Below are 19308 nucleotides of genomic sequence, written 5' to 3' on the forward strand. Positions count from 1 at the left end.
AGAAAGGAGAGGTGGGACAGTCAAGAAATATCAGGGTCCTTGGCCTTCAGGTCATGTCTCAGGCCAAATCACTTTTCAGTAAGGTCGGAGAACTTCCCTGTTTGACTCTCCTTTGGTTACTTCTGTTGCCCGTGGTGTATACATAGTGCAGTGCCTTCCCCAGTCACATCTCTATTTTCACACTCCCCTCCGCATACCCATTGGCCATTCTCCCCAGCTGCTCCTTTCTCTGGTGTCATCAGAGACAAGTTCACACATTTCTTATATTTTAAGGGCTCTCCTACTAGTTCTTGGTGGAAAGTATGGACATAACGTGACTATAAGTGTTATTACCAAGTCATACATGACTATAGAGGTGTACTCTAGAGAGATTTAAAGGACCAAGGGGCAATGGGGATAGAGGAAGAGGATTTTACAGAAAAGAGGTAGGGCTCTAGGGAAACAAAGTAAATGATCTACTACTGCTCCTGCAGATCTGGAAAAGTTTCCTTATTTGGAAACATAGGTTAAGAAAAGTCATATTATCAGCTTTTGATGTGTGATCCAAGATCAGGGGAAGGCAACCACAGGCACAGATCACAGTGAGATCATGGGAGAGGTTCGTACAGGAGCGCTGGCTATTTTATAAAGGTATCTGAGTGAATGAGTACGAGGTTGTTCTGTTATGCTCTGGCATAAACAGAAACTGAGCTCTAATGACTGAGAGGCATGCTTCTCCAAGTTAGTAGTTCGACCGAGGTGAATAAGGCTTGCAGACTGAACTCAGGAACCCTCAGTCTGTAAACACCCTGTACAACTAGTGTAGAATACCCGGGTTACATGTTATGCCTTAATCACCAAAGTCCTTTGTACATTCCTGTAATAAGAGTGACTTGTGTGTGAGAGGCAGGAGAGCTAGTGGTGATGAGCCAGACCACCTGCATTTGAACCTTGCTGTGTCACAGGAGCTAGCACATGATCCTAGCAGATGTGTCCTCATATAAAAGTGGGACAAATGATAAAACTCAGCAAAAAGGATTTGATGTAAGTATGTATGTATGTCACTTAGAAGAGTGCCTGGAATAAAGTAAGCGCTACACAGATATTTGTTATTATTACTCTTTTTAAAGGTTTTAGCTAGATTTATGGGGAAGGGACAGCTGTCCCCACTCACATTTCATTGTTCTGTACACTCTATAACCCAGGTCAGGCCAGCTTCAGTGCTGGACTCCTGCCGTGATTCTGGCTTGGGTTTCAAATTGTTCTTGGCCACCCTAATCTATGTTAGGTTTTATTTTCTTGAATGACTTATTTGGATTTTTCCAGGAGGTTCTGGCAAACCCTAAATACATAATTTTCCCAAATGAAGTTAAAACAAGAAATGAGCAAAAGATTACAGATCCATTACCAGCTCTTAAAATAGTAGTCTATAGTTTGGGCTATAGTATCTGTCTCCCTTCTAAGATAAGGTCTGGGATCCCCCACTGAACTTCTACTAGTCACTTTTATTTTGGGGGGTAGAATCTGTTGGCCCCCTATTACCATCAAAGGCTGTGTGGAAGGCCGGTAGGACTTTCCCTTCATTATGGCCTCTCTTGCCACCCCGAGTCTTGGGAGGTTATTGAGTCAGAGCAGACTTCAGGTGTAATTCCACTGGCACTCTGCCTCCTGTAGGAGAAATTTCTATGAGAACTTGCCACATAAATGCTGGAAAGCTGGGTAACTATTTGAAGAAAAAAAGTTTATGTAAGGTAACCAGCACAGTGCCTGACACAAAACACAGCCCTAATAAATGATTCTTTTATCCATTGTGTCATACACACAAAAATCACTTGGGGAATTTTCTCACAAGACTAATGAGATTATAACATATGTAAATCACCAAACAATGTCTGACACTTGGCAGACACTCAATCAATATTTACCTAAATCAACTATACCTCTTCCTTTGCCCCAAATCACATACTACGTTGGAGCAGATCTGGGACTCTAGGCACCAAAATGTTTCCTTTCTAAAAACTTCAATTTTAGGATTTCAAAATCACTTGTGGAAAAAACCCCTACTTTTTAAACTGGAGAAGAGTAGATATTTTGTCCAAATACATTACAAAATAGAGAAGCATTGAATAGACTTAACAATATTTATTCAACAGCTTGTATGTAGTCATTTGTAGAAGACCAAAAATACATTTTAGTGTCTGCTTTGAGAGAATTTACAGTCTATTTGGGGAACTAATATCTACCCTGAAAATCCCATGGGTTACTGTCAGGATAATGTGAATTTATGAGTAAATGTGCTTTGTAAATTGAAATCAAAGGCAAATTATATAGACATAAAATATTAAGCCATAATATAAAAACATATACTTGTAGATATTACTAGAATATATTAACACAAGTTAATTGACTATGACTATGTCTAATCTGCTTTTTTAAAAAAGCTTAACAAATGTTTATTTAATGAAAACATTATACTGACCATGCCGATTATTCCCATGCTTTTCTTTGTAGAAATTGTCACAACAAGATCTCAATGATAGGGTTTTTTGCTTCTGTTAATTTGTTTTTTTGTGATGCAGTTCTGAGATTGGAATTGCTAGATGTTTAATCTTCTTTTTAACCCATTCATTACTTTTCTAATTGTATTCACTGTGCTTTTAATTTCTAGAAGTTCTATTTCTCTCTTTTACTAATCTGCCTGACTGGTCACTTTTCATAGTCTCTTATTCCTTAGTCATGCTTTTATCTATTGCTTTCATTTACTTAAAAATGCTAAACATATACTTATTTCATATTCTGAATCTGGTTATTTGAATATCTGCCATCTTTGTAGATCTAATTGCCTGATTTTTGTTCCTATGAATAATTGTCCATGGTGGCTTAAGTTCTCAAATGTGTGTGTGTGTGTGCGTGTCTGAAAGGGAGAGAGCTCATGATCCTTCCAACTTTTTCTGTGGTATGATTCCCTAGAGAAGATTTGTGTGTGATTCTCCCAGATACCTGGGAATACTTTAAACTAAATTAGTGGCTTAGGTATTTGGGGGCTATACTATTGTGTGAATTCCAGCCTCAAACCCATGTGAAGACTGGCTTGTGGTTACAAATTCTCATGGAAGTTTTTCTCTGCTCTCCTACAAGCCAATGCTGTGATTGGAAAATTTCCTTAATTGCCTCCTTATGAGTGGTGCCAGAGAATTTTCATGTTGACCCATCAAAAGAGTTGCCATCTGTGGTCCCAGCTATATGTGGGAGGGTCTCTGCTACAACCTCTTTTTTGCAAGTGGCCCAGGCATTTTTTTCCTTTAATTCCAGATAGCGTATTAAAGCTGAAGCCACCAGTTTTATGAGATGCTCACATCTTTTGTTCAATATGTCCTGACCTGTGAAGAAGGCATCACCTATTTTCATTCCACTTCAGCTATAACTTGAACATGTTTTAAAAAATTATCCAGCATTTTCATATACCTTTTTCTAGAAAGATTTTTTGGCTTGCTCTGTTGTTGCATGAAAAGTGTGTCACTTGCCTTTCCATTAGCTATCACATAGCATTTTCCTAATAGCATTTTCCTATAAAAATAAACATAATTCTTGAACAAAATGGATACTATTTTACTTACAGATGTCCCCCAGTGTTGAAGGTTTAAGAACTCTCTGCATGTTCTTACCAGTAGAAAATGGGCACAGGAAGTCGTGTAGGGAACAAAGAATCCTTATCAGTCAGAGCCCCACAGTTTCCTGGATTCCGAATTTCCTAGAGAATTTATCTTGTAGATACAAACTAGGCTCTGAGGCTCCCCCTCTTCTAATATTAAATGCTCTGTCTGAATAATTGAGTTAATAAAATGAATTCCAAGACACTTCACCAACCACCTTCATGGAAGTTTTAGAACTGCCTCGAAAGTGTATTCTTGATTCTAATATAGATCACACCACTTCTGAAGAAGCAGAGGTGGAGGCCTGACCTTTCCTAAGAATCCCGAGTGTGAGAGAAGATAGAGCATGTTTCCTGCCAACTCTATCTATGTGGAATATGATCCAGTAGATATGATGTTTTCTGAAAACAAATCAGCTATTTCTCTCAGGGAAAGGAACAAGAAAGGAGTGAAGAAATTCCTATATTGTCTTTGGCAGCACTTCCCACGTGGCGAAGTGGACAGAAGTTGTTCACAAAGCAAGATGGGAATACAGAGATAGCACTAGTGTTAATCCCAGCCATAATTCATTTAACCATTCTCTTGTCAGGCATTTAGGTTATTTCCAATTGTTTGTGCTACAGTGAACGCATTTGCATACATCTTTGGCCACATCTTGGGTTACTTCCTTAGGGTAGATTCCTTTTTTTTTTAAGTTTATTTATTATTTTTATAGAGAAAGAGAGAGCAAGGGAGAGGCACAGAGAGAGAGAAAGAGAGAGAATCCCAAGCAGGCTGTGCAGCGTCAGCACAGAGCCCAACACAGGGCTCAGACTCACAAAGCATGAGATCATGACCTGAGCTGAAATCAGGAGTCAGAGTCTTAACTGACTGAGCCACCCATGTGCTCCCTTAGGGTAGATTCCTAATGTGGACTCAAGGTTCCAGAAGAGCATCGTTGAAGCTCTTGGTATGTGTTAACCAAGTGCATTTGACAAAGGCTGAATGCTCTGATTTATAATCTACCTGAGTGGTCTTATCATTTTGTGCCAGCATTGAGAATGGCCATTAAGAAAGATTTTGAAAAATAGATTGATAAACAATGCTATTTAATTGTTGCAATGTAGGGGTGCCTGGGTGGCGCAGTTGGTTAAGCGTCCGACTTCAGCCAGGTCACGATCTCGCGGTCCGCGAGTTCGAGCCCCGCGTCGGGCTCTGGGCTGATGGCTCAGAGCCTGGAGCCTGCTTCCGATTCTGTGTCTCCCTCTCTCTCTGCCCCTCCCCCGTTCATGCTCTGTCTCTCTCTCTGTCCCAAAAATAAATAAACGTTGAAAAAAAAAAAAGTTTAATTGTTGCAATGTAATTGTCTTTTATTATAAGCAATGCTGTCTACTTTTCATGTTTATATGATGTTTATGTTGCTTGTGTATGTCCTTTGCCATTTTTTAAGTTGGCGCATTGGTGTTTTTCTTTTTGATTTATGATACAAAATTCTTTATAATGATGACAATTATTTTTCATATTAGCTGCACATATTTTTCCTTGATTTGCTCTCTGCCTTTAATTTGTCTTTATGGTGGTGTGGTAGATACTTCTGTTTTCTACCTAGATTTCTTCTCTCCTTTTCCATAGTTGAGTAGAGCTAGGCATGTGACTCTTTGCCAGTGCGATGTGAGCAGAAGTGATGGATACCACTGTCTGACTGTGCCTTTAAGACAGTGGGAATGCTTCCTTCACACCCTCCTCCCTGCTTACTGGCTGGAATCCCAGATGTGATATAGGCCCAGCTTTAACCATGCAGGCAACAGGAGGGCCCTGAAAGATGGCAGAGCAAGGGTTTGGAAAAAACTTGGGTGAAACTGAATGGCAGACCTTGGACTCCTAGGTGACTGTGCATAAAACACTTCTTTAAGCAAAGTTACTTGCAAAGTCAAAATTGTTGACTTCCTGTCAGCAATCTACCCTTACTCTAATGGTTTTAGTCACACAGAAATTAGGTTTTTAAGCTAATAAACTATTTCTTTAGGACGTCTCTCATAACTTTTATGTATTCTTGATCCAAGATCTTATAGCTATTTATTAATTTCTCTACCTTTTTATAGTATTAATTTAAAAAGTGTAGTTCTTTAATCCATTCGGAATTGGTTCTGGTGTACCACGAGGTAAAGTTGAACACATTTCTTCAAAAAGTTACCCACTTGCTTCAGCACTAATTATTGAATAATCTCTCTTTTTTCCATGGCTTTATGGTTCCATCTCATTATACACTTAGAGATTGTTGTTTTTGAAATATCTGCTTTGTTTCATGTACTGCCCGTTTCTATTATTGTGAAAGTAATATAATGCTTTAATTATTATAACTTTATAGAATAATTTAGTGGGTAAGTCTTTTTCATTTGAACTTGGTTTTCAAAATTTTCTGTGTTATTTCTTTACACATCTTCTTATATAAATTTGGAATCCTTTGTCAAGTCCTTGCCTTTTTACTCCACACCAAAGTCCCACTAGGATTTTGATTATTATTGCATTTAAACTTCTATGTTAATTAGTGAATAATTGATATTTTTACAATTGTTAATTTTCCTATCCAATAAAATAAAGTCATCTCATTTATTTGCTATAACTAAGTAAAGCTCTGAAGGTTTCTTCATAAAACCCCATAAATTAATTTAGTAGTAAAACAAATAAATAACAAATATAATTAAATATGATGTTTAACATGAATGTTATCCTTTCCTACTATATTCCCTAAATAATTGTTCTGATATATTGGAAAGCTTTGCCTATTGAATATTTATCTGTACGTGGCTTGTTTAGTAACTTCATTTCGATCTCAGCTGATTTTCAGTTGATGCTCTGCATACGTTTCCTCTGCATTATGATAAAGCTCCTCAAATGAGTTCTTTCCACCCACTGACTTGATTTTATTCAGTGACAATTCTGCTCTTTACTGCGTCTAGTGCAGATTTTAATTCTTCTGTTTCATTTTTTGTTTCTTTATAATCTTTACTTATGTCAGCCAGATCCTTTTTATCTCAGTCTGTTAGGATTATAATTTATACCCTTCTCCGCTCCTTTGCTGAAAGCAGTGTTTGGGGGTTTTAGAGAAGTTTAAAGAGAAAGATGATCATACAAGGTTTTTAACAGGCTTTCTTGAGGTATTCACAGTGATTAGAAGCATAGGCTTTCTAAGTATAGGAAACCCGTATTACTGATGGGGTTTATTTGTTACAATTTCATGCTTTCTTATAGATCTTAAGTCAAATGGGATTTTTTTTTCTCAGCCTATGTTTATTTTTATGACAGCTTAATAAAAGCACGTTATTTTATTTTCACCTTCTGGATAGGCTAAATTTCATTCTGCCAACTGCGTCAGTCAGGGTCTCAGCAGGAAACAGATGGTAGACTCTAATTGGGTAATTTGGAGACAGTCTAATAGACTATTTGCAAGGATATGGGTGAGGAGCAGCAAAAACCCACAAGGGATAGCACCAAACTCCAGAGCTAGTGAACCCCAGGCCTGAATGACTACAGGGAAGAGTGGCTACCAGAATCCCAGCATGAGAGCCAGGCGGAGCGTATCTCCAGACTGAGGCTGTGCCTTTGGTTGAGGGTCACTCCTGGATAGCAGGAAATAAGTTTGGGGAATAAATAACCAGCCTCAGTCTTATCCCTACATTTCCTTCGGGTGCTCCACACTGGTCAAACTCAACTGGAAGTCAGAAGTCAAGGGGTTCTGTTAATCAGGCTATACAAATCAGCCCCAGGGGCCTAGACCAGGGTGGAGAAAGGTAAATCTGGAAGGGTAGGCAAAAGACAATAAGTTACATCAATCAAAGGTCCTTAACTTTTCATTGTTGTGAACATCTTTCTCCTTTCACTGGCCAAGCCTCCATTTGGTGAGTGTTCTGGATGGAAACTATTCAAAGTCAAGGGTGCATTTCCCAAGGAAAAGGAGAGAAAGATGGCATAGGAGGACAATTCAAAGGAGGTAGCTGAGTGAGACAAAATATCACTGGAGGTCGCAGAAGAGATGGGTAGATAGCTCAAATATGTATGGAGCTACTCTATGGGCAGGTTCAGAAAACTTGTGTAACCCATCATAATTAAAGAATCATAGCATCACTAAAAATTCGAATCTCCTTTTGTGTGTATCTCAATCACTTAAGGAGGTTCAGCTACAAAGACCGACATAAAATATGCTAACATCAACCATTGTCTTCCATTGTTTTGCTTAAGAGAACTTGCAGGAATTTTTTCACTCACCTGGTTTGGAAAAGTACCGAACTACTGTCCTTGCATTTGTCTCTAATACTCTTCTTCTCCAGGTTCCCTCTTCTGTACAATACCTCCCAATATGCCACATTTCTCTCATTTCATACAGCTCCTTGGGCATGCAGTTTTTCTTTTATTCTTATTGATTTTCTCTGTAGAATCTTCCAGTATGACTTTTTCAGAACACTAGGGAATGGAGATCAGGTAAACAGACAAGACCGAAAACCTCTGAGTCAGGCAGAGGGAGGAGAAAGCTGTGGACAAGTTAGTAAGCTTCTCATATTTTCTCTTCTCCTTTCTGTCTTCTTCCTTTTCCCTTTCTAAGAAGGGAGAGGAAGGATATATGAAGAGGATGCCAGAATTTGCCCACCAATCTGAATTACTGTGCCAAATTTGTCGCATGGTGGGTGCAGCGCTGTGGAATTCTGTAGAGGGAGGAGCATTTGCAGGAAAGCTGCTGTTACTATATTTGCATGGTGGAGCTTGAGAACAAGTCCACAAAGGTGTGTGAGTTTTTCCCACAGAAGTTTTTTTTTTTTTTTTAAACTATTCCTTTTGAGTGAGGTGTATCTAGAGATATTCTTGGTCAGGAAAAATGAGCCAGTGGTATGAAGGTCTTAACTAGGAGTGGGTAGATGGATGTACCTGCCACCCATGATGCCTTATTAGCCCCCAGGAACCCCATCTTGGGGTGTTCCCAAGTGTTACTGTGAGGACCGTGAGCATGCCATTTCCCGTGGTTTTTCAAGGGATATGTGTGGCTGCAGCATTATGTCTTTCCTGGCCTGCCAACCTGATTTCACAGAGTTTTTGAAAAACAGTCCCCTCAGGGAAGTCCATGGTTGTTTTGACATTTGGGATAGAAAATATTTACCATGTAACCTTTACATTAAAGGACTCATTGCTAGGGACAAACAAAGCATATTTTTTTGCCTCCATGTGAGCATTTGGGATGGTGCTCTAAGTGAATCCTTTACATGAAGAAAGGACAAGCAAGAATATAGGGGAAAAGAGAAAGAAGAGAAAAGAAGTTAAAAATGAGAATGTGCATATCTAGACTTCCATCTACTTATATATATTTCCCACTTTGAATATGGAACCTGGGAAATACTTATTAAATATGAGGATATGAATCTCCATTGCCCTAAGGTGTTCATTCTTCACAATCTCCGCTGAGGCTGGAGAGTTGAGGAGGGAAGTTGGAATTGGAGCATGGTTAGATTTTAGAGACAAATCTTACCTGTTCACTATTTTAGTTGTGCCCTCTTTGAACCTCTAGGAGATAAGTGGTCTTTGACAATGAAGTGATGAGATTGAGGAATGGTAGGAGGCCCTCTCAGCTCTGGAGGACTTGTAAGATGGAACAGAACATTTGAAAGGGCATGTGAGGTGACAGTTATTCTCCTTCCAGCTTTCTTACTAGCTTATCAGTTCCTTCAGCATAGAGATATTTTGCTGATATTTGTATCCCTCATACAATTTTTTTTCTTCCAAGTTTTTATTTAAAGTCAAGTTAGTTGGGTTGCCTGGGTGGCTCAGTTGGTTAAGCATCTGACTTTGGGGCAGATCATGATCTCGAGGTTTGTGGGTTGGAGTCCCACGTCAGGCTCTGTGCTGACAACTCTGAGCCTAGAGCCTTCTTCAGATTCTGTGTCTTCCTTTCTCTCTGCCTGTCCCCCCGCCCTTGTGCTCTCTCTCTTTCTCTCTCTCAAAAATGAATGCACATTAAAAAATATTTAAATTCAAGTTAGTTAACATGTAGTGTAGTATTGGTTTCAGGAGTAGAATTTAGTGACTCATCACTTACATATAGCACCCAGTGCTCATCACAGCAAGTGCCCTCTGTAATGCCCATGCCCCAATTAGTCCATTTTCCCTCCCCACAGCAACCCCAGTTCTCTATCGTTAAGAATCTCTTATGGCTTGCCACCCCCATGTTTTTATCTTATTTTTCCTTCCTTTACAGTCTGAAGCATTTTTAGGAGGAAAGTTCTTTTTTTTTTTTAAATGTTTGTTTATTTTTGAGAGAGAGGCAGAGAGAGAGGGAGAGAATCCAAGTATACGTCATGTTTGGCATGAAGCCTAAGGAGGGGCTTTGACCCCATGAACCGTGAGATCATGGCCTGAGGTGAAATCAAGAGTTGGACGCTTAACTGAGGGAGTCACCCAGGCACCCCTAGGAAGAAAGTTCTTAAGGACTCTTTGATTAGCAGAATCTGCAAAAGAAACATGGAAAATCTTAGTATAGGAAACAAGATAATTCCCTCAAGGCTCCTTGTCATTGGACATTTTGGCAGAAGGACCTAAAAGAGCAAGAGCTAGAGATCAGTCTTCACCTCCAACCAGTCTCTGTTTACACGAGGTCTTTCTTCTGCCTGTGTACTCTGAGTTTGTCTGGGTTTTGAGGAAAAGGAAGAAGGTGGGCAAGGGGCCCCTGACTCTTCTACCCTTCTTTCACATGGAATGATTCTGCTTTTAACTGGTTTTCCGTAGTTCTGCACTAGTATTTGTGAATACTTCCCCCAGGACTCTTCTTTAGACCTGGTAGATTGACCACATGTATTTCTCTCCTCTTGTGCTTGAATTTTCCATTATAGTAGCATTCAAAGAACAAAGCCCAAATTATATAACCTCACAGGGACAAAGAGGCAGGAAGGGAGACAACGCAGACAAGAGAATCTAAGACATATTTTGAAAGATAGAAAGTAGATGGAGAGTGGCAAATGATTCAGCAGAGGAGGTTAAAACACAAGTACCTGCAGAGGATTATACCAATAAAAAAGCAGATTCACCCAATAGAATCCCAGAAAAAAAATTAGGTACTGTGTTATGTGGTAAGCAAATCAGGGAATTTGTGGGAATTTAGGATATGGAGCATTTGGACTCCCAGGCCTACTGCCCAGTCCAGAACAGCTTGGAATCTGTCTCCATTCTCTCCCACCTTTTGCAATCCATTGCCTGTCCCCCACATTCACTGCAGAAAGCAGATATTTAATCTCTGGAAAAACTGAACCAGGGAGGCTCTGGTTTGAGGAACACAGCCATGGGAGAGGGCAAAGGATGAGACCCAGAGACAAAAACCAGGGACATTAAATGATAATTTGCATATTGAGTAGTAGGGACCTTGGCATCCTTTCCCTGCTCAGCTCACAGAATATATGAACTCAGTCACATGTGGTACCCAGGCAGGAGTCCAGAGGAGTCTTCTTTTCAGAAACTGAAGAATCCCAGAGAAAAGGCCTATGGATGTTGACATATGAGAAACCTTCAACTAAAAATTCAGCTCAATGATAACTTACTTACAGTAAAGCTCAACGGTTGCAAAGGAATTTTCCATAATCCATGCAAAATCCATGCAAAATAATACTTTGCAATCTTTTCACTACCTTCTTCTTAAACATGAACAGAGGGTCAAAGATTCCTACACATCTGAGGAAAACCTCCAACATAAAAGAGAGATACTAATATATGGAAAATAGAAGATAGAAGTTACAGCCTTTAGAATGTAGTCCCCGACTTACTATGTTTTCACTTACAAGTTTTCAGCTTTTCGATGGTGTGAGTGATATGCATTTGATAGAAGCTCCTTTGAACTGTGAATGTTGATCTTTCCCTGGGCCAATGATAGGTGTACAGTCCCCTCTCATGTTGCCGGGCAGAGGCAGGAGCCCCAGCTCCCGGTCAGCCACTTGGCAACCGTTCTGTGCCCACATAGCCATTCTGTTCTTCACTTTCAATATAGTATTTAATAAATTACATGAGATATTAAGCACTTTCATATAAAATGGGCTTTGTGGGAGATGGTTTGCCCAACTAAAGGCTACTCTAAGTGTTCTATGCACGTTTGAGGTAAGTTAGGTATATTGAATGCATTTTTGATTTATGATATCACCATGTTATGGGTTTATCATAACCCCGTGGGAAGTCAGGAAATCTGTACCAGGGTAAGGGGAGTGGTGGAGTGGAACAGAGGAATAGCTCTTTTTCATGTAGTAAAAATGGATACTTTAAACCAGTGGTTCTCAACCTTGGCTGCACCAGAATCACCTGGGAGCTTTAAAAATGCTGATGTCTGGGTTGCACCCTCAGAGATTCTGATTCAGTCAGTCTGGGCTGAGGCCTCAGTATTGAGGTTTTAAAAACTCTCAAGTGGTACTGATATACACCCAAGGTTAAGAACCGCTTAGATTAAATAATACAATTTAAAAGTTAATTTTAAATAAAATAATAAAGGTTAATTTTATTAAAATGTTATACTGCTTAAAAAAAGAAAAGAAAACACTGGCTGCAGGATCAGATAACAACTCTTTTTTTTTAATTTTTTTAACATTTATTCATTTTTGAAAGGCAGAGAGAGACAGAGTGCAGATGGGGGAGGGGCAGAGAGAGAGGGAGGCACAGAAACAGAAGCAGGCTCCAGGCTCCGAGCTATCAGCACAGAGCCCGACGCAGGGCTCAAACTCATGGACCGTGAGATCACGGCCTGAGCCGAAGTCGGCCGCTTAACCGACCGAGCCACCCAGGCGCCCCATCAGATAACAACTCTTGAGCCTGGCACCCGAGGGAGGCCCTCCCATCTTCCCCAGCTCACCTTTCTAACTTCATTGCCCACATTTTGTCATTCAGGCCATGCCCATCCACACTTGCACAAATCCCATGCTCCTTGGCTCTCTTTCCTGTGTTCTTTGTTCATATTTCTCACCCCACTTTGAGTGCCTTCATATTTTAGTACTCTTCATTGCCTGTTAATGTTGAAATTATCTTTAAATATCCTGCCCAGTCCCATCCCCTGCCATGGTCACTGGCATAAAGCAAGGAGCTCCTTCACTGATCATTACCATTACCTGCTCTCTGTCTCATTTATTTCATAATGAACATCTTCATTACTATGGACTTCCAACAATGCTAGTAACTCATGTGGCCATTCAGCTTTGTTAAACTCCCCAAACCTGGGCTTATCTGTACATAGCACATTTTTAGTAGTTCACTGTACCACCTACAGTTTTTTAAAATTTATTTTTTTAATGTTTTATTTTATTTTTTGAGAGAGAGAGAGAGAGACAGTGTGAGCAGGGGAGGGGCAGAGAGAGAGGGAGACACAGAATCCGAAGCAGACTCCAGGCTCCCGGCTCCCAAACTGTCATAACAGAGCCCGACGTGGGGCTCAAACTCATGGACCATGAGATCATGACCTGAGCCGAAGTCAGACGCTCAATCGACTGAGCCACCCAGCTGCCTCTCAAATTTATTTTTAATTTTAATTCCAGTGTAGTTAACATCAGGGTTATATTAGCTTCAGTTGTACAATATAGTGATAAAACAATTCTTTACATTACTCAGTGCTCACCACAAGTGTACTCTTAATCCCCTTCATCTAGTTAACCCATCCTCCCACCTATCTCCCCTCTGATAATCACCTGTTTATTGCCTATATTTAAGAGTCTGTTTCTTTGTCTCTTTTTTTCGTTGTGTGGTTTCTTAAATTCCACACATGAGTGAAATCATATGGTATTTTTCTCGTGACTGACTTTATTCACTTAGCATTATATATGCTCTTTAGATTCATTCATGTTATTGCAAATGGAAAGCTTTCATTCTTATTTACATACATACATACATACATACATACATACATACATACACACCACATCTTCTTTATCCACTTACCTATTCATGGACACTGGACTGCTTCCATAATTTAGCTATTGTAAATAATGCTGCAATAAACATAGGGGTGCATATATCTTTTTGAATTAGTATTTTTAGTGTATTCTTTGGGTAAATACCCAGTAGTGGAGTTACTGGATCATATGGTAATTTTATTTTAATTATTTTTCTATTTTTAATTTTTTGAGGAACCTCCATACTGTCTTCCACAGTAGCTGCACTGCTTTGCATTCCCACCATCAGTGCATGAGGGATTCCTTTTTCTCCACATCCTCGTCAACACTTGCTGTTTCTTATGTTTTTGATTTTAGACATTCTGACAAGTGTGAGGTGATATTTCATTGTAGTTTTGATTTGCTTTTCCCTGATAATGAGTGACGTTGAGCATCTTTTCCTGTGTCTGTTGGCCATCTGGGTGTCTTCTTGGAAGAAATGTCTGTTCGTGTCTTCCCTTTTTTTAACTGGATTATTTGTTATCACAAGCATTATTAACATTATCTTCTGTAATCTTGATGGCAACTGTGTGAGGTAAAGTATCACTGTCCCTAATTTGCATATGGGAATATCAAGTTCCAGAGAGATTAAGTGCCGAGACTGGTGTTTTCCAGGCAACTCATGGCAGAGCTGGGACTTAAACTCAGGTCTTTTAGGTCTGCTCTAGCTCTGAAACACCTTTTTGCCTTTGTTTTAAGTGGGCAGATGTTCTTGTTTTCTCAATAGATTATTAATACCTTGAGAATGATAAACATATACTTTAAAGATCTAATAACTGGTGCAGATTCAGTGTCTTGCACACTACAGGTCCTCCAAAAGTATTTGTTCATTTGATTATGGCAATAATAGAGCATAGTTATTGGGCCAGGTCTTCATAGGATTATTGCATTAAATATTACAAGAAGTATGTGAATTGTTAGAACTGTAATACTCATTTAAAAAATCAGTAACCAAGCTTAACAATGTAAAGGGACATGCACAAGGTCACACAGCTTATCCTTTCAGGGTGGAGCTGAGACTGAAACCAGAACTGGCAGAATCCAGTGCTCAGAACTTCCTTGCCTCATTTCTTCTCCATGTGAAGTCACCAAGAGCAGCTCTCGTTGTAAAGATTTTCTCAATCCAGATTAATAATCATCATTCTTTAGATTTCCCCCAGACACAGTTGAGGGTGAAGGCAGGACAGACTGTAACCCATCTGGTGGATGGTATTCGCCATGACAGAGTTGGAGGACTATGTGAATGCAGGCCCATGCAAATTAACAAACCCATGTGTCAGCTATTGTCTGGCAGCCTCTTCCTGCTTTCTAAAAATAGCTCAATTTCAAGAAAGCTAATGTATTTGTCAATCAGAACTTTAAATCTTGTGGAAAGGAAAATAATAACCCGCAAACAACATTTGAACCCTGTCCTCTAAGTTTTAGAAAATACACACACACACACACACACATACACACACACACACACTTTGTCACGTGGCAGCGGTTGTGAAGTAAATATATCCCACTGCACTGATCTTACATCTTGTCACATTAATGTTTCAGAGCACTCAATATAAATATTAAAACTAATAGCTTCACTCTTCAGCTATTACTCCTCCATCCCCTGAAATCATCATAAAACTTTCAAAGCCTTTTAGAACATTTACACACTTGAATCTGATGGTGGGGAAAGGAGATTCACACAATGAAACCCATAAGCTTAAATAATAGTGAAGAGCTGTTTATGGAATATGCTTTATTTATTCATCATTTCAAGTAAAGTTTCCATTTTGATGGAGGGGAAAAAAAAAATCAAAGTATAGCTGCCAAGGGAGAAGGCTGAAGTATTGCTTTTCTATACTGAGGACTTGGAAAAAAAAAAGAAGTCCATGAGAATCTCAGACCAAGGTCAATCAATGCTAAGACTGTGGGTACGTAAACAGCTAATGGATTGTAAAGACACATACCAATGTTATGAATTTTTAAAGAGCAACTCTTCAGCACAGAACCCCATAAATCAATGATGACTTATTGGCTGGATCAATTATGCAAACTTTTAAAACATTTAATGACAGGTAATGAACAGGTCTCTGGAGGACACCAGTCAAGAGTGTTTTTGTGGTTGTAGTTACATCTGCTTAAGTGAATTGAGTAGAGGTAGTCATTCCTAGGAAGTGATTAAAAGTTAAATCCAGAATCTGCCTAAAGTGAAAAAAGAATAATTACTTTAGTCTTCCTACATATCTCAAACAGCTGGGGAAATGGGTTGCCTCCTAATGGATTCATAGGTATCCCATGTTGGTTTTTGACTGTGCTGTTCTCAGGGAGCTTCTATTTCTAAGCATTTGTTTGGAGTTTCCTGGCAAAACAATCTAAGCAGCAAAGAGAAAGATGATATTTGAAATAAGAAACAGTATAGAATGAGTGATGACCCAGATAGGTTCTTATAATTACTTATTTTGAAATTAACTCTAAATATCAATAGGAGCAGACAGACGGGGAGAGATGGGGTGATGTTGCAAGATTCTGCTCAACCTAGTAGCACAGGACAGAAAGCTAAGTGTGGGTGACTAATCTCACAGAAAATCTCACATCATCACTTATGACATTACAGTGCTTTAATCACATATTAAAATAGCGACCCAGTGCAAAATGAACTTTGGGGGGTAGATTTCTGAACGTATCATCGTTTAGAGTTTAAACATTGATTTTTTTCTTATTGTATAACTTCAGATAAGTCTAAATTATAAAAAGACAGAAGTTAAACATGCCATCCAATCCTGAACGTGCTTCTTTATATCTAAGCCACCACCATTGATGCTGTATTTCCATGTTAACATAGTTAAAGAATTGCTCAGATCAGGTAAAGCCTTCCATCTGATTCTGAAAACACTGAAAATTCTGATACTCCTGTATAGCTCTGACTCATTTTACTGCTAAGCAGAAAGACCATAAAAAATGAAAAGTATAAAGTAAGTTGGGTTGTGAAGTGCCCGAGCTCAAGTGTCTCTGGCCTGGAATTGTTTTCTGTGTCAGAGAAGCTTCTTTCTAATTGTTGCTAGGTTTCCAAAATACTTTCAGTTAAGTGGGATCAATGGAAATATCTGAAAAAGATTACTGATTTTTGGATATTTCATTTTCTTAAGAGACTTTGATAATTAGCAAACTAAGGAGTTTGAACACTTTGTGTGTGTTTGGTAGAGATAGATATCTTTGATAATGAAGATCAAAAAAGAATTTGCCACAATTTCTACCCCAAACCTGTGATATGTATTTATTGTTAAAATTCATATTCATGGCTAAGCAAAATGAGTGGAGAACTCTAGTATCTAGATCCTGTGTTAGAATATATACGTCCTATTTTGTGTTGATAAATAAACAAGAGCCCAGGGTTAAAGGTAAACAGACATGGGTTCAAATCCGGGATCTGACATTTACTGGCTGTATGACTATAGGCAAGTTTCCTAACCTCTCTTGTTTTGTATCCTTATCTTTAAAATGCGTAGCACAAATTCTACCTTCAAAAAAACACCTACTATATAGATACTCAATAATGGCAGTGGCTATTATCTGCCAAATCTGAAATATCCCTGGGAGCAATAATTAGGGAATGACCTCAGGAGAAGAGTTATTGCTAAATTGAAGGAAAGGAATGACTTTCTACCAAATGTTGTTGACTTTTAGAATAATAATAGCTGATAACACCAAGGTGTGTATTATGTATCAGGTGCTTTAGTTGCAGTAGCTCGTCCAAGTTTGTCAACTCTTGGATACAAGCACTGTTACTACTATTTTACAGATGGAGTCACTGAATCTCAGAGAAATTAAGAAACCTGCCCAAAGCCACCCAGGTATAAAAATGCAGAATTGGCATTCCAAAATAAATCAAACTGTGTTGGGCCAGAATGTGCCACAATGGTGAGCTTGTAATTGGTGAAACAAAAAACAAGGGACTAAAAATACTTATCAAAAAATTTCTCTGTTGGTATGCATGGCTCTTAGAGAAATAAAAAGGGTCAGATTCACCATAGTATATTTCTGCTCCCAATTTGTCTGGGAAGGCAAATACAGATTGCAGGAATGGTCATGAGGGTGAAATTTGTCCTAAGCATGAAGGAACAAGAGGCAATGGTGGGCAGCTTAGTGTACAGTTTTGTGTATGTGACTTAGCGAGTAATTCTGTCAGACAGGAGTCATGCTGTGAGTAAAAATGGTCTGTTTCTCTGACCCAGGGGTCTTGTGTCTTCTGTCAGTTTATGTATATAAAACTATGGCATTCTAACTTGTTAGCTTCCAAGTAGGGTAAAATCTCATACCCTTCACAGTTTCTGACTTAATACTGAGGAGGAGAGGTCATAACTGTCACACCTCCACATGGAAGAAAACATCAGTAGTGTCCCCTGATACATAAGTTCCCAGAGTTTCCCAGCAGAATGAAGGGTGGGGAGTGGGATAGTGGAAACAAAACTTTCAGAATATCTTCTGCTTGGATATTTATTCTGATAAAGATAAGAGTTGGAGAGATCGATGCAAATTAATAACCAGTAAAATGTCACTTCATATTTATCAGAGTGGCAAATATGAAAATGTTGGACCTACCAAGTGATGACTGAAGGTGGGGCAGTGGGGACTACATGCTGGTAGGAGTGTAAATTGGGGCAATCTATACTTCAGAGGACAATTTGGTAATACTCATAAAGTTGAACATACCAACTCAGTGTTCTAGATATTCTAACTCCTAGGTGTATACCCTAGAGAAACTCTTGCAAAAGTTACATCTATAGGAATATTCACCGTAGCATTGTTTGTGAGAGGGAAAATGGGAAAAAATACTAATAGTCATGGAAATGAGAATTAATAAATAAATACATTTAGGTACATTTATATTGTCCAGCAGTTTAAATGAACAAACAAAAATGACATACATAGATATGAATAAATCTCAAACACATAATATTAAACTAATAAAAGTAAGTTGATGACGCATACTTAGAATGTGATGCCATTTGTATAACATTTTGGAACCACATAAAACAGCAGTGTATATTTCAGGGATACATTCACATGTAGTAAAGGTATAAAAACATGCACAGGATGAGTGTTTGATACTATGGAGAGGGAAAGGAATGAAATGAAGAAGGGTACACAGAGGTTCTGTAATTGGAGTTGTGATATATTATTTTTTAAGCCAGGTGGAAAGTACTGAAGAATTTGTTACATTTCCTTTTAGTCATTTGTCTGACATATTTCATAAAAATAACTTTTAAAGAGTACTTATGATTTATAATGGAAAAGAACACATAAGGTTTAGTAAAATGTACCAGAAAAACTTCGTTAATAGTATAGGGATTTCTATCTCAGAAGACTTAGAATTTCTGTAATGTAAAAATGGGTTGATTTGATCATCCATCAGTTGGACAATGCATTCCTGAAATCAACCATATCTATAGTATTGAATGCAATTCTAGAAAATTCCCTTTTGATCTGCTTGTTTTTTGGGTCATTTATGAAGTTTTTCACTTATTAGGTAACACATTATTAATCAATATATTAATAATGTAATTAATAACACTTTAATATACATTGAAAATAAAGTTATTTGATGAATTGAGTACATACCATTATTAATGGTAATTAGGTCAAGAAGTAATGTCCTGGAGTTAATTTGGCAACAGATGGGTCTACACATCTACTGTAAAGGATCAACTGTATGTCTTTAAGGAGGAAAGGTTATTCAAATTATTCTTTTACAGCTATCAAGTGAAAACATTTTAAAATCC

Source organism: Leopardus geoffroyi, chromosome C1, assembly GCF_018350155.1.
Source record: "Leopardus geoffroyi isolate Oge1 chromosome C1, O.geoffroyi_Oge1_pat1.0, whole genome shotgun sequence".
NCBI lineage: Eukaryota > Metazoa > Chordata > Mammalia > Carnivora > Felidae > Leopardus > Leopardus geoffroyi.